We start from the raw sequence: 26,377 nt of genomic DNA on the forward strand, positions 1-26,377 counted from the left end.
GAGTTTTTTTTCCTCTTCACACGTGGGGTAGACTTTTCAGTACCTTGTGTGGGTCACAGTCTGTCGCAGTCCTCCCATTCAAACTGTGGCGTTCCCCAGTGCAGTGTAGTTTTACTGTCTGGATGTGTAGCCTTTTATTTCTGATCACTGCTGTACGTGATTCTTTGTTTTGTTTCTCAGGCTGTTTCAAGAACTGTATGTAGACAAATGCACAACAAATTTCACTGGCAGTCTCTGGGGGCCCTTTGAAATTCAAGGGCCACCTCTCATCCCAACTTCTGACACCATATGTAAGAGATGTGCGCAGAGGTATGCAAATGGAGACCATTTTAGGGTGAAGATAATATAAGGCTTTATTGCCTGTTCCTTTAACAATGTCAACACAAAACATAAAAGAAAAACCTGCTCCACTTTGGAGAATAACTAGACAGTACTGTTTATGCCCTATCTAACTGGCTGGGTAGCTAGGCTGATTATCATCCCAAACAAATATACAGTATATACAGTTAGGTCCGGAAATAATTGGACACTGATACAAGTTTTGTTATTTCTTCTGTGTACCAAAATAAATTCAAGTTACCGTTAAATAATGAATATGGGCTTAAAGTGCAATCTATCAGCTTTAATTGAGGGTATTCACATCCAAATTGGAGAAAGGGTTAAGGAATTAAATCTCTTTAATATGTAGCCCCCTCTTTTTCAAGGGACCAAAAGTAATTGGACAATTGACTCAAAAGCTGTTTCATGGACAGCTGTGGGCTATTCCTTCATTATTTCATCATCAATTAAGCAGGTAAAAGGTCTGGAGTTGATTCCAGGTGTGGCATTCGCATTTGGAAGCTGTTGCTTTGAACCCACCGCATGCGGTCAAAGGAGCTCTCAACGCAGGTGAAACAGGGCATCTTTAGGCTTAAAAAAAAGAAGAAAATCCATCAGAGAGATAGCAGAAACATTAGAAGTGGCCAAATCAACAGTTTGGTACATTCTGAGAAAAAAAGAACGCACTGGTGAACTCTGCAACACAAAAATGCCTGGACGTACACGGAAAACAACAGTGGTGGATGATCGTATGATCCTTTCGATGGTAAAGAAAAACCCCTTCACAACATCCAGAGAAGTGAAGAACAATCTCCAGGAGGTAGGCATAGCATTATCCAAGTCTACAATAAACAGAAGACTTCACGAGAACAAATACAGAGGGTTCACCACAAGTTGCAAACCATTCATAAGCCTCAAAAATATAAAGCAAAATTAGACTTTGTCAAACAATATCTAAAAAGCCAGCCCAGTTCTGGAACAGCATTCTTTGGACAGATGAAACTAAGATCAACCTGTAGCAGAATGATGGGAAGAAAAAAGTATAGAGAAGGCTTGAAACGTCTCACGATCCGAAGCATACCACATCTGTAAAACACAGTGGAGGCAGTGTGAAGGCATGGGCATGCATGGCTTACAATGGCACTGGGTCACTAGTGTTTATTGATGATGTGACAGAAGACAGAAGCAGCCGGATGAATTCTGAAGTGTATAGGGATATATTGTCTGCTCAGATTCAGCCAAATCCAGCGAAATTGGTTGGACGGCGCTTCATTTTATAGATGGACAATGACCCAAAACATACTGCGAAAGCAACCCAGGAGTTTTTTAAGGCAAAGAAGTGAAATATTCTGCAATGGCCGAGTCAATCACCTGATCTCAACCCGATCGAGCATGCATTTCACTTGCTGAAGACAAAACTTAAGGCAGAAAGACCCACGAATAAACAACAACTGAAGACAGCAGCAGTAAAGGCCTGGCAAAGCATTACAAAGGAGGAAACCCAGTGTTTGGTGATGTCCATGCGTTCCAGACTTCAAGCAGTCATTGCCTGCAAAGGATTCTCAACAAAGTATTAAAAATGAACATTTTATTTATGATTGTGTTAATTTGTCCAATTACATTTGAGCTCCTGAAATAAGGGGACTGTGTATGAAAATGGTTGCAATTCCTAAACGTTTCATGCGATATTTTTGTTCAACCCCTTGAATTAAAGCTGAAAGTTTGCACTTCTATTGCATCTTGGTTGTTTCATTTCAAATCGATTGTGGTGGCGTACAGAGCCAAAATGATGAAAATTGTGTCAGTGTCCAATTATTTCCAGACCTAACTGTATATATATATACACACAACCGTCCAACAAGAAGGTCTCTTATCTGTTTCTGTTGTTCTTGTTGTAGGGGAAGGCCTCTCTGTTCTCCTGGGTCAGCATCCTTTTTGTGCTATGGCCCTTTCTGTGTCCAGATATGGAGGTCTTGTCCCCTTGTCTTGCTGTCAGCATACAATCCTTCTGTGTGCATCAAGACATCATATTTTCCTCAGGTCAGCCTAGTTGTGGGCTAAGGGAATCTCTGCAGTCCTCCTTCTCCTTATGCCAGCCCAAATGTGAGCTAAGGAATCGCTCTCCTGTTTCTAACATTTAGGCTTTTCTAAAGTCCTAATCAGCTAGGTGGAGACTGGCTGATTGCCTGTGTGCATTTAACCAGCACACTGCTAGATTTATAGGCAGTTTCTCTCAAACTGATTAGTCCTTGTTACAAGGATGAAGAATATTTTTAAGTTAAAAGCTGTATTCAGTCTTCCAGTAATCTTCTTATGTAACTTAAATATTTGTAGTGCCCCTGTGTTCAAAGTTGCTAATGTGTTGTGCTCCTCAATGACAAATATAACACTCCGAAAACAGCATAAAACTGTCTTTCTAAAAAAAACTTCAGGCATCTCTAAAAGAAACTCTATACTAACATTTAGCCATGCAGGCATTTCCTACCCATGTGCTGAGGATGAATGGGTCTTTGTGCCTAGCTTTTCTTTTCACCAGTACATATGATTTTGACATTCAGAAAACAGCAGCCAGCAAACAGAAGCAGTTTTCAGAGAGCTATCCATGGAAGTGGAGCATTTATATAACTCATTTACTGGCAATCTATGGGCTCATACTTTGCCAAAAATGATATCAGCTGAGCATTCTAACAGCTTCCTGTAATATTAGATAGTTATCAAGGAATGTATGCTGGAATCTGTATACAGTATGTGTGGTTAATACCTGACTAAGCTACAATACTGGCATCAGAAAAATCATTGCCTTTGATTCTTATGTAGCACTGCTTTCCCCCACCCTATGGGAGATGATACGCCTACTACGTGTGTGTGTGTGTGTGTGTGTGTGTGTGTGTGTGTGTGTGTGTGTGTGTGTGTGTGTGTGTGTGTGTGTGTGTGTGTGTGTGTGTGTGTGTGTGTGTGTGTGTGTGTGTGTGTTTGTGTGTGTGTGTGTGTGTGTGGTGCTTTTACCTGTGGCTCACAGGAGGCCTGAACCGCACTGCTGGGAGCCTGGGGTGTACCTGATCTGTCTGGTGACAGCGCCTCCACCTGTGTGAGATCCTAACTATGTTGGATAACCCTGTCACAGGACCCAATACAAGAATACACACAATGGTATATATAACAGTTTACTACATGCAGATAATAATAGGAATGACAATGTACAGTAACACCCACACCAAATAGGCCATGCACCCCACAGTGCCCTCCAACACAATGTCCACACCCTGATGGGATATCCCCCCCCAAAGTACTGAGGTGCCCCTGGGAACCCAACCCCCCTGGTGGCCACAACAGTCAACCCACACAATGTGTGCGACAGTGCTGCCCACAACTAAAGTGCGATTTCGTGGTGTACTTGGAGATGTGGTGATACCTGCAGGGTGCTCCAGCACTCGGTAGCACCGACTGAAGACAAGAGGGGCCGTCTGGTCCCACGCTATCATCATCAGCGATGATTCCACCTCCACGTGGGGTGGTATCAAGCCGGAAGGTCCCACCTTAACAGTCTCTTTATTCGTTGGTGGTATGGTCCCAGACCACAGGCCGCATCTTCTACGCGGTGTCCATTACTGTGTCCCTGACTCTAAGGAGGTAATGGGGCAGTGTCCCTGTCTAAGGGCCTGTCCCTATAGCAACCACAAACTGTACAGGGGAGTCGGGGCCTAGCTGGGGCCTATGGGGGTCTCTGGCATAGTGCAGGGGCCACGTATTTCCCGCACAGACACCCTACCCTCTCCTTGTCCCAGCTCTGACTGGCGTCGCTTGCAACGCGACAAATGTATCATTCTCGGGAGCAGGGGATCCTCACAGCCCTATTAGCTTAGCTTAGCCATGTGGTACATTGCCCCTGTGCATTCTGGGGGCCGTAGTCCCCGCAGAGCCTATTCCCCTAATGCCCCTGCTCCATTCTCGCTACTGTGCATGTGCAACTCCACTGCACATGCGCGGCTATTTCTAAGATGGTGGCACCCTGAAAAGGGAGCCACTGAGAGCCTCTGGCGACTCGGTCACCTCCCTAACCGTAGCTCCCTCCCCCGCACACCGCCGATACCGGCCCCTGCCTCCGCTATCACACATGGCCGCGCTGGGAGGTAAGGCACAGAAGGGGGACCCAGGGAGACCTGGCCCCACATATTTTATATTACATTCAGAATAATGTCAATGGACACCAATATATTAGCAACTGTACTCTATTGTTCCTACAGTGTGTAATTATATTGAACTTGTATCAATATAGATCTGATAACATGCACACCAGTTAGGAATGCAACATAAATCTGTTTTTAATTTTTGAAAGATATGTATTGTCATATGTATTCATATAAAAATTGTGAATGTTAAAAAAAAATGTTAAGTGTAAATGTACTAGGACAGCCTTAAATGATCACATACTGTACTGTTACACTAATTTAAGACATTAAGGTGGTGAATGGTGTCCCAGGCCCTCTGGTTTGGAGGGCCCGGCTGGAAGGTGCTGCAAATTTCGTCCGACCTCTGGCCCTGCTGCTGGTTGTGGCCGGGCCCCGACTCTCAGCTGCCTATAAGCCTCTTCCTTTCTCTGCCCCATGCCACAGAGCTAAACTGTGATTAGTCTACCGCTCAATCTTAAATCTTTTATATTTCTTTTACTTCAATACTGTAAAGATTGGTGGCGTTGAGTAGATTGGTCACTCACAATGTCCTTAATATTGTGAACTGCTTTTATTTACCATACAGTGTGTGAGTACGGTTCTTATATTTTTACTGATATAACGTTCTTTTTCTACTGATCTGTGCTTTGTTCCACTGTTCCTTCTACTTTGAGGTACATTTCTTCTGAACATATCTTTTGACAACATTTGCCACCGTTTTGGAATTGCGCAATACTATTGGTCTCATTGTAAGTAGGCACGACATATGAGCCAAGATAAACATCTTACCACATTTTGTCAAAACACCTGCACTTAGATTTTTTTCCCCCTTTTGTGGCTGATTATATCACATGCTCCCCCTGGAATCCAAAGTATAATAAAAAATGAAGCTTTTAAATCCATTGATTGTCACTGTGGCTACTTAATTGGGGACCTACTTCAATGGGGGACCTAAATAGCCACATTGGCAATCAATGTTGCCACTAAATAAATAAATGTACTTACTCTAGCTGGAATAAAGCGGAACCAGCCTCATCTTCACGGGCATCCAGAGGAAAATTCAGCACATGGCCAATGACCAACCGTAAATAAAAATAAAACACAAACCAACCCGATGGCAAATAACAATAAAAAAACTAAATAATTCAAATTAATTAAAGCCTGTTGGCAAAGTAAAAAAACAAAACAAAAAAAACACAAATGCAAAAAAAATAAATCCAATCATAATGGCCCCCAATAGAAGAAGAATTAAATTGAAGTGGAAAATCAATCCAGGCCCTAAGGTCTATTTATAATCCATTCTAAATGGTCTGTAGGACATTGAATGATCAACTTGATCTGAAGCCCTGGATCTAACGTTACTTTTAGAATAAGATAGTGTAATTATTTCTTCTTTTATTTAAAGATGTCTTCTTTCTTCACCAAAGGGTGTGGCCTCTTCCACACTTCCATTCTTATGAGATGGCACAGGCCTTATATTGGGCAACCATCACAGAAAGCCAGTCACATGGTACACAACCAATCCTATTGATTGATGACTGGTTAAAAAATGCAGTATTATGCCTCTTTTTTTTTATCAGATCTGATATTTTTGAAGCTGCTGCAATTATGTATTTTGCTTTAAAAAGAATGCACTTTTTTGCTGTACCCTAAGAATCCTATGTACAATGCTGCTTACTATGCATTATATTCTAATTGTGAAGAATTTTGAGTCCTATTGGGAGAAAAGCCCTATAGTGTATGAAATAAAAAGTGTTTATTATTATTATTATCATATTTACATTTTTATTGTGCATGAAAATGTTAATGCTAAAAATTAGACCAAACCTTTACAATATGTGTAACTTATATTGAAATTAATCTTAATGCATTGCGTCATGTTGAATTCTTTGATACGTTGTAGTATTATAAAATATAAATTTTTAGTATAATATTATTATTTTATACGCAATACATTTTAGTAACAGATTATTCCTAAAGGGAAGGAGCCACATGGTACATCAACCATGTACCATGTGATGCCCTCACTTTTGCCTGAGGACATTTTCAGGCAAAAATGAGGGGACCATATGGTCCATCAACCAATAGGATTGGTTGTGCACAATGTGACTGGTCTTCTGTGACATGGTCTTATGTAAGGCCTAGGGCGTCTCAGAAGACTGCAAGAATACCAAAGGGCAACATCCTGCCTGAAGAAAATAAGTAAAGAAAGAAGACATATTTAAATGGGAAGAAAAGAAGAAAAACACCATCTTTAGCTATAAGCAACAGAGGATCCAGGGTTTCATGAAAAGTTGAGGACGTTGCTGGTGAAAAGATTGGCCATACATACAGTATGCAAAAAAACAGAAAGTAAATCCCTGCGCTTCTCACATTAGGCTAACAAGAAATGGGGAAATAAATATACATAGTGAAACCTAAGTCTGTAGACAAAGGAGACATTTGGTTACATCCTTTGATCAAATAATGACCAACATCAAGGTAAGTCTCAGTAGCAGGACCCTATGCTAAATGCATAGAAATGTTCTGTGAAATATACCCTGAAGGGGTTAAAAAACTAAGCATAAGCTTATGTAACGTAGTGTGGTAAAACTGGTATATACCGGAGGCGCATGCGCGACGGCCACGGGTATGGAAGTATAAGTGATTAGCTTCGTGCCGTGGTCAGAATTTTTACTAAAAAAGCTAAGCAGCACTACATAAACTTACAAGGATGGCCCCAAAAAAGCCAGAAAGCCAGAAGAAACAAAAACTGGCAGATGTCAGAGCCTACTTTGGCGGAGCTGGTTCGGGTAGCATGGCAGGGGAAATTGCGCCGGCTTCAAACCCCGACACGGACACAGAGCAAGAGGGAGATGAGGAGGGGTTTAGCAATCAATCCCTATTACCTGTACGTCGATGTGATTTTGAGAGATTGTACAACGATCTAAAGTGCCTCCTGCAGGCTGAGATTAAAGAAGTTAAGAAAGAGCTCATTAAGTTGGGGGCAAGAATGGACGACTTAGAAAACAAGGTTGATCAAACTATAAAGGTAGTTAAGAAAACAGAGAAGAAGACGGGAGACTTACAGCGGCAGATCGATGAGCTGAAAGAACGCCAGGAAGATGCGGAGAACTGCGACAGGTGGAATTATATCCGAATAAGAGGGGTCTCCGAGGAGGTGGGAGACTGTGAGGAGTTCATCGCACGCTGGCTGGAGTCCCTGCTGCCGGACTGTAATAAGGAGGCTCTGGCCATGGATCGCTGCCATAGAGCCCTCCGCTCCCAACCATTGCAAAACGAGCAGCCCCGGGACATTATCATCCGGCTGCACTTCTATACCACCAGGGAGGCGGTATTACGCCAAACAAGGGCCCTACCAATTGTGGAATTCGAAGGCAGTAAAATGCTGATTTTCCATGATTTGTCCCTGTTACACTAATCAGGCGCCGCAGCCTACTGCCGGTAACAAAGATCCTACGTGACCAGAACGTAAGGTACAGATGGACCTTCCCGTTTGGGCTGCTGGTGGCGAGGAACGGGAGGTCCATCACAATGAAAGGCCCTGCGGAGGGGCCAGAATTTCTGGCCAGGCTGGGCCTGAAGGGTGCCCCAACAAGGGAGACAGAGGCAGAGGAAGCATTAGAGCCCGAATGGAGCGGAGGTGTTGGCCCGCCCAAACCTAAAGGAGGCAAGAAGTGAAGGACTAAAATAGCCACTGACGATGCTTACAGTTATTAAAAGTTGTTCAGTTAAACACAAATAAGTTGCCTCGCCTGTTGAATTGTAGACATTTAACCTGCAATGCCCCTGTCAATGGGATACAGTGGAAGTGCAGTCCTCAGATGAGTCGCGAAGATTTCCAATCAATCGAAAGGTTCGGCGACAGCCCCTGTACAAAAACAGGGTAAAACTTACCTTTGCTCCCCGATTTGGACAATGAGAGAAGATGGCGGGCGAGATTGCGCTCTTCTGGAACCAGCCTGAGGCGCAGAACCCGGAAGAGGTAAAAAGGCGGCAGGAGAGAGCGCGCTCCATCCTCCTCGAAGCAGAAGAAAGTAAAAAATGGCGGCCGCTGGAAACCGGAAGTCGTCATCACAGAGAGGCGAAAGGGTGGACGCCATCTTGGATGGGGCAGCTAAAGTCACCGGCACGCGAGGACACATCGGAGAGTGACGCAGAGGACCAGAAAGACCCCTACAGGCACCAATAAATTTGCTAGACACAGAGAATGATGCAGATTGGGGTGGATTAGTGGATAGACGGGGAAGAAACAGGGTTGGAAGAGTAGGATAGGAAGGTAAGCAGGAGGAAAGGGGGAGACGCTGGAGCAGATCGGAGAGAGGGGAGATAGGGGATGAAGCTGTGAGAGGCAAGAAGAAGGGGAGGAAGGGAGGCTAGAGAGGTTGAGAAGGGGCAGGGGACAGAAAGGAGATAGGAAGGAGCCTGGAGGGGGTTACGTAGTGGGAGGCAGGAACCAACGCACTTAAGCTAAAAAGTACAAGTTTGGAGAGTAAGCTTTCAGCGGATCACAGGGAACAAAAGGCGGCAGGTTTCGTGAAAGTTCGTATAGGCAAGTTAGGGTGCTTAAAGTTTAGCTTAAAATGTTAAGAAGGGTGCAGAGAGAGCCTGGAAACGGGGTGGAGGAGGAGTCACATACCCCGGGGTTGGCATGGGTCTCAGTTGGGGCCTGGGGTGGTGGGTTCCCCCGGAACCCGATAAAGTCCTTTGGGGGATAAGTGAGGTTCGTGGACATGGCACCACGAGAGCCCACCCCAAAGGCGCTGGACTTGGCTACAGGATGGGGAGGCCCTGGAGCCGACGACAAATCGTTATTGTTATTCATGTACATGTATTCATGTTTTGTTTTCCCCTTTGTTTTCCCTTCTGGATTTTCCTCCTGTGTCACACCCCGTCATCCCCCACCTCACCCCCTTCCCCCTCGGGAGAGCGAGGAAGGCGACGGTGAAGACGGAGCCGAGAACAGCACACCGCCTGAAATGGGCAGAGCAGCCACGAAACACACCGATAGAGTCAGGACATGAGTAAAGCAAGATGAATAATGAGATCAAGTGCATTTCCCACAATGTCAAAGGCTTTAATAGCACAGCTAAACGTAAGTTGGCCCTTAAAGATTACAAACGTCATAAGGCTGATATTATCTTTCTCAAAGAGACCCACTTCTCCACGGTTAGTTTCCCAAAATTTTTAGATAAGGACTTTAAAACAGTATACTTAGCATCGGCGAAAGAAAAGAAGAGAGGGGTAGTGTAGGCGGACGCTCACAGAGGTATGCAAGGGAGACTGATTATAGTGAAATTAAATAAGCCTTTTATTGCGCCTTTTCCTTAACATCAGGAAACCATCCAAACAAGGGGTAAACAAAGCTTCTATTCACTTGGGAGTATTTCTAGTGAAATACTATGCAGTTCACAACTCCCTTAGATAAGCATGTCTCCCAGCCCCAAACACATAGCATGAAATGAAAAGATATAAAAAGTCTTGTAAATAAAAGTCTTACAGTATCTGTTCCTTGTGGTTTGGAGGGAAAATCTTCTCTGTCCCTGGTTTCTACCTTTTCTTCAGGGTTTGTCAGCATTCAGGTTTAGAAGTTTCCCCTGTGTCTTGAAAGCAGCTCTGCTGTTTCTTCTGGCAGAGCTCAAGACAAGTGTCTCCAAGTTCAGCTCAGGTGTGAGATAAAGAGTCTCTCTTCCTGTCTCAAAAGACAGGCTTTTCTAAGGCAGGTGGTGTTTGTTAATTGCTTACCAGCAGTTAACCACCACACTGCTGGATTAGAGGCATATTTCCTGAACAGGGATAACTCCCCTGTTACAGGTAGCCATAGCAATCCATAACAGAATAACGTTTAAGGTAGATAAGAAGGTGTCAGATAGGGAAGGTAGATTCCTTATCCTTGTAGGGTCCATAAAGGGTCAGCCCCTTACGTTGGCATCAATATACGCACCATGCGAACCGGCTTCAGAGTTTTTTTCCCTTTTTTTCAGGAAATTGCATAAGGAAGCAAAGGGAAACATGATTGTAGCAAGGGACTTAAACAGGACGTTAAACCCCAATCTCGACCGGTGCACAGCATCTAATCTCCCCCTCAGACAGGACATACTAAATATTACCCAAGGACTACGAGACTGCCAGCTAGTGGATATATGGAGAGAGCAACACCCAAAGATTAAGGACTACACTTTCTTCTCCCACCCCCATAACTGCTACAGTCGGATAGATTACTTCCTTGTGTCTAATAGACTGGTTCCAGTGGTCTCCCACACGAGGATACACGATATTTCGTGGTCAGATCATGCACCAATAGAGCTTCGGTGCATACTAAATTTGCTAGACAGGCCGGGAGCAGGCTGGAGACTAAATGAGCTGTTATTAAAAATCCCGACAATTGAGAGAGAGGTCGGAGAGAAGATCAAGGAGTATTTTACTGAGAACGAGTGTAGTGTGTCAACACAAGCCACGTTGTGGGAGGCCCATAAGGTTACCCTCAGGGGATCTCTTATGTGGCTAGCTGCTAGACGCAAAAGAGAGCAGGAGCGCCAGACTAAAGAGCTGCAGGAGAAATTGGCATCCCTCACAGCAACTCATAAAATTTCCAAACGCGACTCTACCCTGAAAGAAATATTAGATATCAAACGTCAGTTAAACATACGATTAGCCTCCCAGGCTGAAAAGGAGTTGAGCTGGACTAAACGTAGGTTTTTCGACAGGGCGAACAAGCCGGACACACTCCTGGCTAATAGACTTAGAAACAAAGTACCAAACTACCACATTCAATCTATTCGCACGCAGGGGGGGGAGCTTACCTCGAATCCTAAGTGGATCGTAGAGGAATTTAAATCCTACTATGAGGCGCTCTACGATGGAGGTAAGGTCATACACAATCAAAAAACGAGGGACAATCTCCGGGTATTCTTAAAAGGGGCGAAATTGCCGACATTGAGCAGGGCGGAAGGAGAGGCGTTAGAGAACAACTTCTCTTTAGAAGAGTTAACGGAAGTTGTAAAGTCCCTTAAGCCAGCCAAGGCACCCGGTCCGGATGGCTTCTCAAAACTATACTACAAAAAATATCTGAAAATACTAGCCCCGCATATGCTAAAACTCTTTAATTCGGTCTTGCTAGGGGCCTCGTTCCCAGCACAGATGCTTCAGGCGTCTATCTCCCTGATCCATAAACCTGGAAAGGACCCGGCAGATTTAAGAGCTACCGGCCCATCTCTTTAATCAATACTGATATAAAAAATTTCTCCAAGTTTATAGCTAATAGAGTGGGTACCGTCCTCCCCAGGTTAATTCATCCAGATCAGGTAGGGTTCATTGGAGGAAGGCAAGCTGCAGACAATACCAGACGAATAATCGATTTGATTGATCTGGCTCAAAGACAAAATATTCCGTCAATGGTACTGAGTCTGGATGCCGAAAAAGCCTTTGATAGGATCCATTGGCCCTATTTGAGGGGGACGCTAGAAGCATATGGCTTTGACGTCTCTTGGGAGCCATTATGGCATTGTACGAAGGGCCAGCGGCGAGGGTGCGACATCAGGGTTTCTCATCGGAACAATTTCAAATACACAGTGGCACAAGGCAAGGATGCCCGCTGTCCCCCTTGCTGTTCGCCCTTTGTATAGAACCCTTGGCGGCACATTTGAGAAAATGCCCAGATATATCGGGAATCTCACTAAAAGAGCAGACACACAAAGTGGTGCTGTACGCGGATGATGTGATCCTGACATTATCCAATCCTCTTACCTCCCTGACCATTGTTTTTTCAATTCTGGGGTGTTTTAATCAAATTTCAGGGTTCAAAATAAATCAGGCCAAATCGGAAGACCTCAACATAAATTTACCTAAACCAGTAGAAAAACTAATTGGACTAAACTTTACCTTTAAATGGCAACCCTCCATGATCAAATACCTAGGGGTATATCTAACAAAAGATTACAAAGCATTATATAAGGCAAATTATCCCAGGTTGCTCAAGACTCTAAGAGAGGATCTCAGGAGATGGGCAGAGTGTGGCATCTCTTGGATTGGAAGAATTCACAGTGTGAAAATGAATGTTTTTCCGAGGGTGTTATACCTTTTCCAGGCCCTCCCGATCCCCCTGCTGTCTACGATAACGAAGTTTATCTGGAATAAAAAAGGCCCAAGAATGAAAAAAGACATCTTGAGGAGGCCGACCTCGAGAGGAGGGTTGGGGGTGCCTTGCTTGCTCGCCTATTACGAAGCAGCCCAATTGAGCCAAATTATACAGTGGCACGCAGATCCGAACCTTCGGAGATGGGTGGCATTGGAAAAAGAATGCTGCGCACCCATAGAGTTGCAGTATCTAATTTGGTTACTCAGAAAAAGCCGGTCCAGAATTCAGACACCGCTGCAGGCCATTTCAAAATCCTTGAAGATATGGGAGGCTACCAAATTCAGATGTTCTCTCAAAACACCAAACTCCTTGATGACTCCCATTTGGGGTAACCCAGACTTTGCTCCAGGCTTGGATAGCTCTAGTTTCTCAAAGTGGATTCAGTCAGGGTATTTCTGTGAGGATTCAGGGATCGCGGCATCCGCGCCCTGGTCCCCCTTCTCCTGCGGTTACTCCCGCTACCGTGGCGCGCGCCTCTCACTGGCGTCACTCACCTTCGGCGGTCCTGGGGGTTCCCCGCCGTGCTCTGCATCCTCGGATGCCCGCGGGGTCTGCAGTCCCGCATGCGGCCGTCGTGTTCCCTAGCTGCGCGCCTGAACAGCGCGCGCCGGGTGAGGTTAATTTATTCACTGCTCTTGCAATGAAGACCCGCCCCCAGCACACTAAGAGGACCTCCTAGCAAGACAAGAGTCCTCACCTGCCTGCCAATCAAGGGGACCTATCCAGGATAGCTCCACGCAGTCCTCCAGGCCTGCCCCCACCTCTGATTGGCCAGTCACACTTTATAATGCCAGTTCTTCCTCTTACTCATTGCTCGACATAGTTTTCACTTGGATTACTACTCTGGCGTTTTCTCTCTTATTCTCTCAGGTTACGACTTGGCTTGGCGGACGTCTCTCTCTGGCTCTAGACCCCTGCTTGGACAAACGACCTTCCGGAATTCTCCAATCCCAGACTTTGGCTAACGGCAACGACAACGGCATTTCTACACCGGTACCGGCAAGTATTGCTAGCTAAATACACCTGGCCTGGCAACGCCAAAATCACCACACTCCGGACACGCTCCCTTTGCTGCAGGTGCGTGCTTCTATACGTTCCTCACCTCAGTGAAAGGAACGGGTCTGGTCTGCGGGCAGCACCGGCGTAACATTATGTCGAGCCCACAAGACGCAGACCAGACTGTGGACTCTATGATGATGGCCATGTACCAACAAATACAGGCCTTAACGGATCAAGTGGCTCTCCTCTCCCAACAGGTATCGGACGGCCCTTTACAGGCTCCGCCTGCGGCTGCACCATCGGCGCAGCCTGACTTATCTTCCACTTCATTTTCAGTTCCGAAGATTCCGGCTCGAAGGCCCTACGCAGGGGATCCACACGCCTGTCGTGGCTTTCTCAACCAGTGCGAGATCCAGTTCGAGATGGCTCCCCAGTTGTATGCTACTGGCCGGAAAAAGGTAGCCTACGTATATAGTCTGCTCACAGGTAATGCACTGGCATGGGCCTCTCCGATCTGGGAACTACGCCCTGATATTACCCGCGATTACGCGGCCTTCAGACGAGACTTTCGACAGGTTTTTGATATCACCGCACGTCAAGAGACTGCTTCTGATACCCTGCTAGAGCTTACACAGGGACGTCGGCCTGTGGGTCAATACGCCTTGGAATTCAGAACGCTAGCAGCTGAGACTCATTGGGGTCAGGAGGCTTTAGTCGCCGTCTTCTGGAAAGGTCTATCGGAGTCTCTGAAGGATGAACTTGCTTCCCACACCAGGCCAGAGTTACTGGTGGATCTCATCACCCTGGCTACTCGTATGGATCAGCGCCTTCAGGTACGCCGCGCTCAGCGTCAGCTTCCCCGGGCTACGCCTTTCAGTGCATCCTTTTCCAGGTTCTCTACTAACCAGAGACCCGTCGTATCCCCGTTACCGGCGCTGGAGGCTCCAGAGCTGATGCAACTTGGAGTTCAGCAACCTCGGGTACCGTCACGACAACTTCGCTCTACTGGGGAATCGTGCCATCATTGCGGAGCTTCTGAGCAGCGTACCCGTAACCATCCTCCATCTCCGGGAAACGACTAAGCCCAGTGAGTACGAAGGGGCGCTCTCTGGGTACTGAATCTTCTTGTCCCCCTCCCAGAAGGGAACTTCCCAAAAGATTGACTATTCCCGTCTCCCTTTCAGGACCGACTTTCCGCACCTCCACTGCTGCATTTATCGATTCCGGCACAGGAGGGAATTTCATAGATCAAACCTTTTCTGAACAAAATCAAATTCCGCTTTCCAGGAAGGACTCTCCCGTTGCCTTGGTCGGGATTGATAATCGACCTCTCACCCCGGCTTATATCTCCTTAGAGACCGGACCTATCACCCTTTCTACTCATTCTCACAAAGAGACTCTGGGTTTTGATGTTATTCATGCCCCAGGAACACCTATCACGTTTGGCTTGCCCTGGTTACAGAAGCATAATCCACTCATCGATTGGGTTTCTCCTAACCCTATTAACTGGAGGTCAAGGTCAGAGAAACCTTTTTCCTCTATCAAGCAACCATCCTTTCTATTAGCCAACACATCAAGTTCTCGGAGGGAGTTACCTTCTCCATACGCTGAATTCTTGGACGTTTTCAGCAAGGCTCAGTCTGAACTTCTACCTCCTCATCGTTCCTACGATTGTCCGATTGATCTGGTACCTGGTTATACCTTGCCTAAAGCCAAATCTTATCCTCTCTCGTTGCCCGAGACCAAAGCTATGGACGAATATATTCGTGAGAATCTTAAGCGGGGCTTCATACGTCATTCCAATTCTCCTGCGGGGGCTGGATTCTTCTTTGTCAAAAAGAAAGATGGTACTCTCAGACCATGTATTGATTACCGGGGTCTGAACCATATCACGGTGAAGAATCGTTATCCACTCCCACTCATCTCCGAACTCTTTGATAGACTTCAGGGGGCCAATCTCTTTACTAAACTGGATCTCCGTGGGGCATACAACCTCATCCGCATCCGGGAGTGCGATGAATGGAAGACTGCCTTCAACACCCTTAGCGGACACTACGAATATCTAGTGATGCCCTTCGGGTTATGCAACGCACCGGCAGTTTTTCAGGACTTCATCAATGACATCTTTCGAGACGTTCTTAATATATTTGTCATTGTATACCTGGATGACATCCTTATTTTTTCTCAAAACTTACAGGATCATATCATCCATACGAAGTTTGTGCTTTCACGCCTCCGCGAGAACCGGTTGTTTGCTAAAATGGAGAAATGCATTTTTCATCAGTCTACCACTTCATTTCTCGGATACATCATCTCCAACAAAGGTTTGGCCATGGACCCAGAGAAGCTAAAGGCCGTCGTGGATTGGCCACAACCCAATTCCCTCAAATCTGTTCAACGGTTTTTGGGTTTTTCTAATTATTACCGGAAGTTTATCCGCAACTTTTCTACCATTGTCGCTCCTATCACGGCACTGACCAAAAAAGGTGCAGACCCTTCATCTTGGTCTCCAGAAGCTGTCACGGCATTTGAGACACTGAAACAAACTTTTGTCTCTGCTCCCATCCTTCGACACCCTAACACGAATTTCCCCTTCACCTTAGTGGTTGACGCTTCGGACTGTGGGGCTGGGGCGGTTCTGTCGCAGAAATTTTCTTCCCAGGATAAATTTCATCCTTGCGGGTTTTTCTCCAAAAGATTTTCATCGGCAGAGAGGAATTATGACGTGGGCAATAGGGAACTTTTGGCCGTCAAGATGGCTCTATAAGAATGGAGACATCTTCTGGAGGGGTCAAAAGAGCCATTCACCATTCTTACGGACCATAAGAACTTATTGTACATTGAGAATGCCCATCGCTTAGGTCCTCGCCAAGCTCGCTGGTCGTTATTTTTCTCTAGATTCAATTTTGTTCTCTCATACATTCCCGGCACTAAGAACGTCAAGGCGGATGCTCTCTCCCGGCAATACTCTTCTGAAGAGAGATCAGAGAAAACCACTGAGTCCATCCTCCCTAAACAAAGAATCTTAGCAGCTGTGGCATTCAAGAATCTTGAGAGGATCATCAAGTCTCAAGAGAACCTCCCGTCCGGTCTTGTGGTTCCTAAAGACTCTTTGTATGTGGAACCCAAATTTATCCCTGAAATACTGGACTGGGGACACGCCGTCCGTTCGGCAGGGCATCCTGGATTCAAGAAAACCTTGGACCTCATCCGTCGTACCTTTTGGTGGCCCAATATGGTTAAAACCATTCTGGAATTTACACGGTCCTGTCCGGTATGTGCGCGTAACAAGATTCCTCGTCAGAAACCTCAGGGTCTTCTCTTACCTTTACCTATTCCGGAGCGTCCCTGGTCCCACATTTCGATGGATTTTATTGTGGAGTTGCCTAGGTCGAATGGCATGAATACCATTCTTGTGGTAGTGGATCGGTTTTCCAAGATGGCACACTTTATCCCTCTCAAAGGATTACCCTCCTCACCCGCCCTTGCGGATATTTTTGCCAAAGAGATTTTCCGGATCCTTGGGATTCCCACATCCATCGTGTCCGATCGGGGTTCCCAGTTCGTCTCCAAGTTCTGGAGAAATTTCACCAAGAGACTAGGTATCTCGTCTTCCTTTTCTTCTGGATATCACCCTCAATCCAACGGACAGACCGAGAGGGTTAATCAATCCCTCGAGAAATACTTAAGGTGCTTCGTCTCTAATTCTCAGGATGACTGGGCAGAATTACTTACCTGGGCTGAGTACGCATTCAATTCTTCCAGGAATGAGTCCACTCACGAGACCCCCTTCTTTATCAACTACGGATTCCATCCGGCTCGTCTACCTATTACTAAAGAATCCTCTGGGGTACCAGCCGTGGATGAACATATTGCTCTCCTACAAGACTCTTGGTCCAGAATACAATCTGCATTACAAAAGGCATCCTTGACATCTAAAAATCAGGCTGATCGTCACCGTCGTCCGGCACCCGAATACAAACCCGGGGACAAGGTTTGGCTATCATCCAAGAACATCCGTCTCAAAACGCCTTCCCTCAAATTGGCTCCTAGGTTCCTGGGTCCCTTTTCCATTTTGGAGCAGGTTAATCCGGTTTCTTTTCGACTCCAACTTCCTCAAAGCATGAGAATTCCGAATGTCTTTCACACCTCACTTCTCAAACCTTTTATCTCCAGTAGCCTCTTTCCGGATCACACTTCTAAACCAGATCCTGTGATGGTACAGGGTAACGAAGAGTATGAAATACAGGCTCTACTGGATTCCCGTCTTTCAAGAGGTAAAGTCCACTTCTTGGTCCACTGGAGAGGTTTTGGACCCGAAGAGAGGTCATGGGTACCCCTGAAAGATATTCATGCTCCAGGACTCCTCAAACGCTTTCGAAAGAAGTTTCCATCAAAACCATGGAAGGATCGTCCTGAGGCCGATCCTGAAGGGGGGGGTACTGTGAGGATTCAGGGATCGCGGCATCCGCGCCCTGGTCCCCCTTCTCCTGCGGTTACTCCCGCTACCGTGGCGCGCGCCTCTCGCTGGCGTCACTCACCTTCGGCGGTCCTGGGGGTTCCCCGCCGTGCTCTGCATCCTCGGATGCCCGCGGGGTCTGCAGTCCCGCATGCGGCCGCCGTGTTCCCCAGCCGCGCGCCTGAACAGCGCGCGCCGGGTGAGGTTAATTTATTCACTGCTCTTGCAATGAAGACCCGCCCCCAGCACACTAAGAGGACCTCCTACCAAGACAAGAGTCCTCACCTACCTGCCAATCAAGGGGACCTATCCAGGATAGCTCCACGCAGTCCTCCAGGCCTGCCCCCACCTCTGATTGGCCAGTCACACTTTATAATGCCAGTTCTTCCTCTTACTCATTGCTCGACATAGTTTTCACTTGGATTACTACTCTGGCGTTTTCTCTCTTATTCTCTCAGGTTACGACTTGGCTTGGCGGACGTCTCTCTCTGGCTCTAGACCCCTGCTTGGACAAACGACCATCCGGAATTCTCCAATCCCAGACTTTGGCTAACGGCAACGACAACGGCATTTCTACACCGGTACCGGCAAGTATTGCTAGCTAAATACACCTGGCCTGGCAACGCCAAAATCACCACACTCCGGACACGTTCCCTTTGCTGCGGGTGCGTGCTTCTATACGTTCCTCACCTCAGTGAAAGGAACGGGTCTGGTCTGCGGGCAGCACCGGCGTAACAATTTCAGACTAAAAGATCTGGAGGGTAGAAAATATGTCAAAACCTTTGACCATATCAAAGAGGAAAAAAATATTCCTAACGCAGAATTCTTTAGATACCTCCCGATCAGGGCTTTCTATAACAAAGCCCCTATTCGGCCCCGTAGAAGAAATTTTGAGCAGCTGTGTTCAAGAGGAACGGACACGACAGGACTAACCTCTAGGATGTACAGGGAAGTGGTCTGCCCCGAGACAGAGGACGAACCCAGACTTCGCTATATGAGACAGTGGGAAGCGGATTTAGGGGAGACATTAGATGACGAGGACTGGGACGGGATCCTGCAGGCAGCAGCCAAAAGCTCTCTCTGTACCACGTTAAAGGAGAACGCATACAAAGTCCTGATGCGCTGGTACTACACCCCAACCAAACTATCTAAATTTGTCAGAGGCTATTCACCGCTCTGTCCCAAGCAGTGCGGGGAAAGAGCGGACTTGCGCCACATGCTGTGGTCTTGCACGAAGGTGGCTCCGATTTGGGTGGAGATTAGAGAGTGGCTGCAACGGTTGATCGGTGTGGAGATCCCCCTGGACCCGTGGCTGTTCTTATTGGGCAGGCGGATCCGGGGGCTCTCGAATGCAACTCATAAATTGATCACACATTTTGCAACCGCCACCAGATGCGAGATCGCAGCATTATGGAAGCAACCAGATATACCAATTGTACCCAAAATCAGGAAAAGAATTTGGTTTGTTTGCTGGATGGAACAGTTGACAAGTTTGGTTAACGACACCGGCTCTAATTTTCTAAAAGTTTGGTCGCCTTGGCTGGCCCAGCCAGACATCCCTGGGGTCGACAGTACCACAATTTTGCAATGATAGTCAGAAATGCGTTCTCCGGTGACCAAACGGATCCATGACCACATAGCGACAGTAGGAATGAGAGGCACGCAGGAGCCCAGAGATTCGGGGATACCCCGAGCTGGTGAGATAAAGAGTCCCATTTCATTAGAAAATAAACATCCGCCATGAAGGCGAGAAAAGTGAGCGGCTGCCCCCCTTCCGTCGATGAGGTGGATTGGCTAAATACATTCATCATACTGTGAGGGAGTATACAAGAGGTTAAACTCTCTCACTTTAGCAGCCCAAAAGAACCACACCCTAGCTGGCAGGTTTGCTAGCTGATTGGAAAGGGGTTTTTTAAAAGGAAGACAGCTGATTTCTTCCAGACTGTCATTTTGCTCTCAACGTGTGAGGAAACAGGTTGCAGAGAGCCTGGCTGAGGGGAGAGCCTGAACTCCCTGTTGTATACCTGGAACTAAGGACTATTTTTTTGTTGCAGACTTATGCCATTTCCTTTCATTGCTTTATTACAACCTGCTTCCCTGGTAAGGGAAATAAAGCACTTTTCATTGCAAGAAAGTGGTGTGTAAGCTCTTTTCTGACCAGACCGACAAGGTCGCTCCGTCACACATACCCTAAAAGTGGTGTCCACTGGAAGCGTACTGTTAGGGATTTTATTTGGCCCAACAGAAAATGTAAAACATATATATATATATATATATATATATATATATATATATATATATATATATATATATATATATATATATATATATATATATATATATGGGACACACAAAAGTATACCGCATCAACACAATATATTAATGTTGCCCAAAAACTGTCAATATGTAGAATAATAACACTAGACAGTGGTGCTAAAGGATGATAGAAATATATAGTAACAAAGAAAGCAACCTTTCAAGAAGCACACGGGCATACCGAGAAAATATTAACAAAGAGTTTATTATTGTAGGTTAAAAACAAGGGGAGAAAATTAAAAGAGGAGGGGGACTCACATCTACCAAGCAATTATACCTAGAGGCAAAGGTACATAGATGAGGCAAATCAAGCACCAAAAAATGTTCAACAAACACTAGAAGCTCTAAATTCAACATGCATGTATATCATTTGCACAAACTGCAGATTTGTGCACATCCAGCAAAAATCCCTATTTGTTGTAGAAAGATAACTGCAAAAAATGGAGGCAATAATAGCACATGTACTGTATCAGTCTTGTATATACATCACCACTTAAAGCATGGATGACAAGGGCCAAACAATAAATGACCAGAGCCTCTTATCAGGAAAAGCGGTAGGGGTCCCACTCCACAGGCTCCCACTCCAACGCGTTTCGACTAAAACGGTCTTCTTCTGTATATATAATCACAGCGCTTCTCAATGTAAGGAGCATGCTGCTGGTTAAAAGTTTGGCCATACATATGTGAAAAAACACAAAGTGAATCCCTGTGCTTCTCCCATTGGGCTAACAATAAATGGAAAATAAATATACATAGTGAAACCTAAGTCTGTAAGACAAAGGAGACTTTTGGTTACATCCTTTGATTAAATAATGACAAGCCTGCTAACCAACGTCAAGGTACGTCTCAGTAGCAGGTCCCTATGCTAAATACATAAAAATGTGGTTTATCAGTAAAAAGGTAAGTAATCTGCGTACATCAGATAGAATGAATAAAAGCATTGGCAGTGATAAACATAGAGGTTACCAGTCAGCAGGTAAGTACACAACAGGGAGTCATCTCATAGCGATGGTAAGGGAATCGTCACGGCTCGTCATTGGCGGTGGCCTTTCTCACTAGTGGCACCAAGATTCCGTCTCGTATCAAGATGATTTTGTTCCGGTCAGATGTATACCGAGGAACAGGGAAAAGAAGTCCTTCAAGTGTGTAGGTCACATCCAGCGGTGACTGGTTCTAAATGTCCATATAGATGGGTTACCCGTGTAACACAGAGCAATGAGAAACCCAAGTAGAAGCTGTGCATGTAGTAGACCGGTCAATGATGTCACTGTTACTCGCGCAAGCTGTTCCACGGGGCGTCGCGTACACAGAGTGTCAGACTCGATACCGGTACACACCAAGTTCCACAGGGGGATCACAGGCTAGGAAATTGTAGAAAAGTGACAGTCCTACGCGTTTCGTAGCGGCAATGCTACTTCTTCAGGGATAGTAACTAAATGATTCAGGGGATGTTAAATACCCAGCAATAGAACAAGTTAAGAATCAAAAATCCAGCCGCTCCATAATACAAAAAGTAGGCACTCACCAGCAAAAAAGGCGTTAAAAAGGTATACTTTAATGAACTACATAAAAAACAAAAAACAGACAGTACTAACTACTCTCCTTGGAGTGCCTACTTTTTGTATTATGGAGCGGCTGGATTTTTGATTCTTACCTTGTTCTATTGCTGTGTATGAGAATCTGCTTCACCACCGGATGCCTGGAGGCGACGCTTTTGGCAGCGTCAGGGCAGCTGCAGCAAGAAAGGATGACCAAGGCGGCGTATCATCGTGTGTAAAGGGTACTCCATGCCGGGCATAGCCAGGATAAGGGGGACATTAGTGACTCCACCTCACAATTGGTTGTCCCCCCCCTGTGTCACCTCCTTGTCACCATTATCTATCTTAACACATAAAACTGCAGCCCCTTAATCCTTTATTTTCCGTTGTCAACTCCTATTATCACTTTACTACTGCCTAAAGGCTTTATTTCCAACCTCCTGGAGCTTTGACACGGTTTTTTCTTTGTGATGTTAAATACCCCGCGAGGCTCCCACATTGACTGGCAGAAGAGGCATGAACATCAAAACAAATGAGCATCAGTGGCAACTACATCAGGTGAAGCATAAACATTAATTAGGTAAAAAGTTCATAAACGAGGAAAGAAATAAACAAATAAATAAATTCATGCATATGATATTTATACAAATACAATAAAAATACAAAATAAAACCAAATTGGAACCTAAAAAAGTCGCAAAGTAAATCTGAAATGACAGAAAATCCTGATTAGAAACGGATACTAGTTGGGCAAAATATAACACATAGGGGGGGTGTGCACAGCTTAATAGAGGGCCCACACATCAATTTCTTCATTCAGCCCCTTGGGTGACATTGTATCTAATCTATGTATCCAGAAGGATTCCTGGGTGGAAAGGGTTTTAACCCTATCTCCTCCACACCTACTACAGGGAATATGTTGAATACCTTTAAAAGTGAGGAAAAAGGAATCTTTATTATGATGTTGTAAAAAATGTCGGGACACACTATGTTTAGTGAAACCACTTCTGATATTGCGGAAATGCTCTTGTATACGTACCTTCAACATGCGTTTGGTTCTACCAACATATTGAAGGCCGCAAGAACATTCTAGGAGATATAATTTATACAAACAGGTACACATAATGAAGTCTTCAATAATGAAGACTTCCTCTGTTGTCTTAGAGATAATTAGTTTTTTTATCGGAACGGAGAAATCTACAGATAAAGCATCTACCACAAATATGGTTACCTACAGATTTGGAAGTGAGCCACCCTTTATCAGCAGTTCGATTTAACTCCTGTCCAATGTCACTAGGAACCAGTAGATTTTTCACATTGTTAGCTTTCCTGTAAATAAAACGAGGTCTCTTAGCAAGCTTAGGGGGCTATGCACTAAGCTCAATGCTTTTGCGTTCGGATGTTCAAAAAAAGCACGTACGTTAAAAAGTGAGGCCGGAGACACGATTCACTAAGGCCTTGAGCCCATTTTTTAACGTACGTGCTCAAAACACCCACAGCGTACGGGTTGCTTTTTTCCCCCCTGCTAGCGTTCTTAAACTTCACGTACGCTAGCTGATAGAAAAAAAAGCCGCATGTAACATTTGCATGGAGATTTGCCATCTCCATGCAAGGTTGTTACAGGCGATCGTACACTAATTAAAATCATTTTAATAATAGTGTACATGAGCAGGGGGTCTCCAGAGCTGAACCGCATTGGTTTCAGGTCCGAGGACCCCCTACTTCAGGAGATACAGGCCCTGTTATGGGGTGCCAGTATCCCTTGCAGAATTTAAATGTCCCGGTCACGTGACGCGGAAGCTTGAAAGTGCAGGGGATACCGGCACCCCATAAAGGTGCCTGTATCTCGGGAAGCAGGGGGTCCCGGACATAAAACCAACGCGGTTCAGCTCCGGAGACCCCCTGCACATCTACACTATGAAACACATGTATATTAAAAAAAGATAAATAATAATAATAATAATAGCATGTTCTTGTATAGCACTGATAATTGTACGGAGCGCTTTACAGAGACATTTTGCAGGCACAGGTCCCTGCCCCGTAGAGCTTACAATCGATGTTTTTGGTGCCTGAGGCAAGGTCACAAGGAGCCGACACCGGGAATTGAACCAGGCTCCCCTGCAGCAATCTCAGTGTCAATCAGTGTCTTTACTCACTATGCTACTCCTTCTCCCTTAACAAACATCAATACACGACATCCCTCCCCCTCCCTCCGCCCAAACCCATACAGTACAGTAATGGGCAAAATTACTATTATCCAGATATGGATAATAGATTATTTGGCCATTATTAAACACTGCTATTCATTTTGAGTTGGTTTAGGAATTAATTGGTTTGATTGGTTAATGGTTTAATTAATTCATTGTTGATGTTGTATTCATTGGATTAGCTGGCTACTGTTTTTATTTAGTGAAGTATGTTTTTTTGGAGTAATGTTTTATTATTGTGTATCTGGTGCATTAATGTATTGTAATTAGGGTGCCCATTCATTGAGTGCTATAGAGGCTTATCATGCCCATATTATTATTATATGGGTATGTTGTACCACTATACTATTCAATGGGTACAGGGTGGGTATAGTCAGTCCGGGGTGGGTGCTTAGGCCTCCCGGGTTTGTATCGGGGCAGGGTGGGGTAACCCCTTAATGACAATAGGTGATTAAGGGGTTAGGGGCCATTAGAATGTCTTTATTATGTACTGTATACTGTATATGCTTTCTTGCAACGGAGGACAGAGGGACCTGCTGTTGTAGTAAGTATAACTGTATTTATTTACTTTATTTATGTATGCTAATGCAGTGTTTAATAATGGGCAAATAATCCATTATTCATATCTGGATAATAGTTATTTTGCACATTATTGTACTGTATGTGTTAGGGGGGTGTATTTAGTTAGAAATATTGTTTAGTATTTTTGTAGACACAACATTGGTACCGCAGGCCCGCGGGTACCGCAGGACTCCCGCGGGTACCGCGGGACTCCCGCGGGGACCCCGGGACGGCCGCAGGGTCAGCCGGGGACACTCGCGCGACATCCGGCCTCCCTCGGGGACCCCCATGGGGTCAGCCGGGGACACCCGCGCGACCCCCGGCCTCCCTCGGGGACCCCCACGGGGTCAGCCGGGGACACCCGCCGGCCTGTTGTATGGGTGTTGCGCATGCAAAAATGTAAACAATTACATTTTTCTAAGTCCAGCTTTTTTTGCGTCTATCTTGAGCAGACGTGTTTTGTTGAACGCAACTTTTGCGTACGCTAAGGTTGCGTAGCTTAGTGCATACCGCTTTGGGGCAGAATTTAAACAGGGTAACGAATGAGCAAAGTTGGACTTAGAAAAATGTCCTGAAAAAAGTCAGTTTTAGAACGCAAAGTGCCTGTTTGCGTGTCTCTGTGACTTGCGTTCAGCGCAACATCATATTCTGAGAGCACTTTGCGTTCTAAAAACGACTTATCGGAGCTTAGTGCATGACCCCCTAAGTCCCCAAAATTGGGTCATTACAAAGAATGTTCCAATGTTTGGAGATTATGGGCCTCATGCAGTAAGCCCCGATACAAAATTTTCGGCACGAATTGCGAAAATGTATTTTTTGGGCGATTTGCCCTCGCTGTATTCAGTAAGGGCCGAATCCTTCCGATCCCTGCTGAAGCACTGCGAAAGCAAAGCTGCCGATGAGCTGTGGCGATACAGCCTGGCTCCCGATAAGGCTCCCGATAAGCCTTTGGTGCCGATAGATGTTTGCAGCTGAGAGAGACAAGCCGCTCTCTCAGCGCAAACTTCGGCACCAAAAAAAGTATTTAAAAACAACTTTTATTTATACTCTACATGTGCAGGGGGTCTTCGGAGCTGAACCGCGTTGGTTTGAGGTCCGGGGACCCCCTGCCCCCCGAGATACAGGTCCCTTTATGAGGTGCCGGTATCCCTCGGCGTTTAAAGGTCCCGATCACGTGACCGCGGCCTGTAAACAAACCAGAGGGATACCGGCACCCCATAAAGGGGCCTGTATCTCGGGGGGCAGGGGGTCCCCGGACCTCAAACCAACGCTGTTCTGCTCCGGAGACCCTCTGCACATGTATAGTATAAATAAAACACACACACATCAATAAAGACTCGTTCCTTACCTTGGCGGCTATGTGCAACGGTAATGAAGCAGCATGAATGTCTTTTTAATTATACTGTACAGTGAGCAGGGGGTCCCCTGAGCTGAACCGCATTGCTTTGTGGACCAGGGACCCCCTGCTTCCCGAGTTACAGGCCCCGGTATGTGTCATCGGGTGGCAGTGTCGCCGCCATGTTTATAGCGTCCCCGCAATAAACATGGCGTCCACACTGTAACCGATGGCCCAAACCGGGGCCTGTAACTCGGGAGGCAGGGGGTCTCTGAGCCACAAATAAATGCGCTTCAGCTCAGGGGGCCTCCTGCTTCCGCACAATATTATTAAAATAC

Source organism: Ascaphus truei, chromosome 4 (genome assembly GCF_040206685.1).
Source record: "Ascaphus truei isolate aAscTru1 chromosome 4, aAscTru1.hap1, whole genome shotgun sequence".
NCBI lineage: Eukaryota > Metazoa > Chordata > Amphibia > Anura > Ascaphidae > Ascaphus > Ascaphus truei.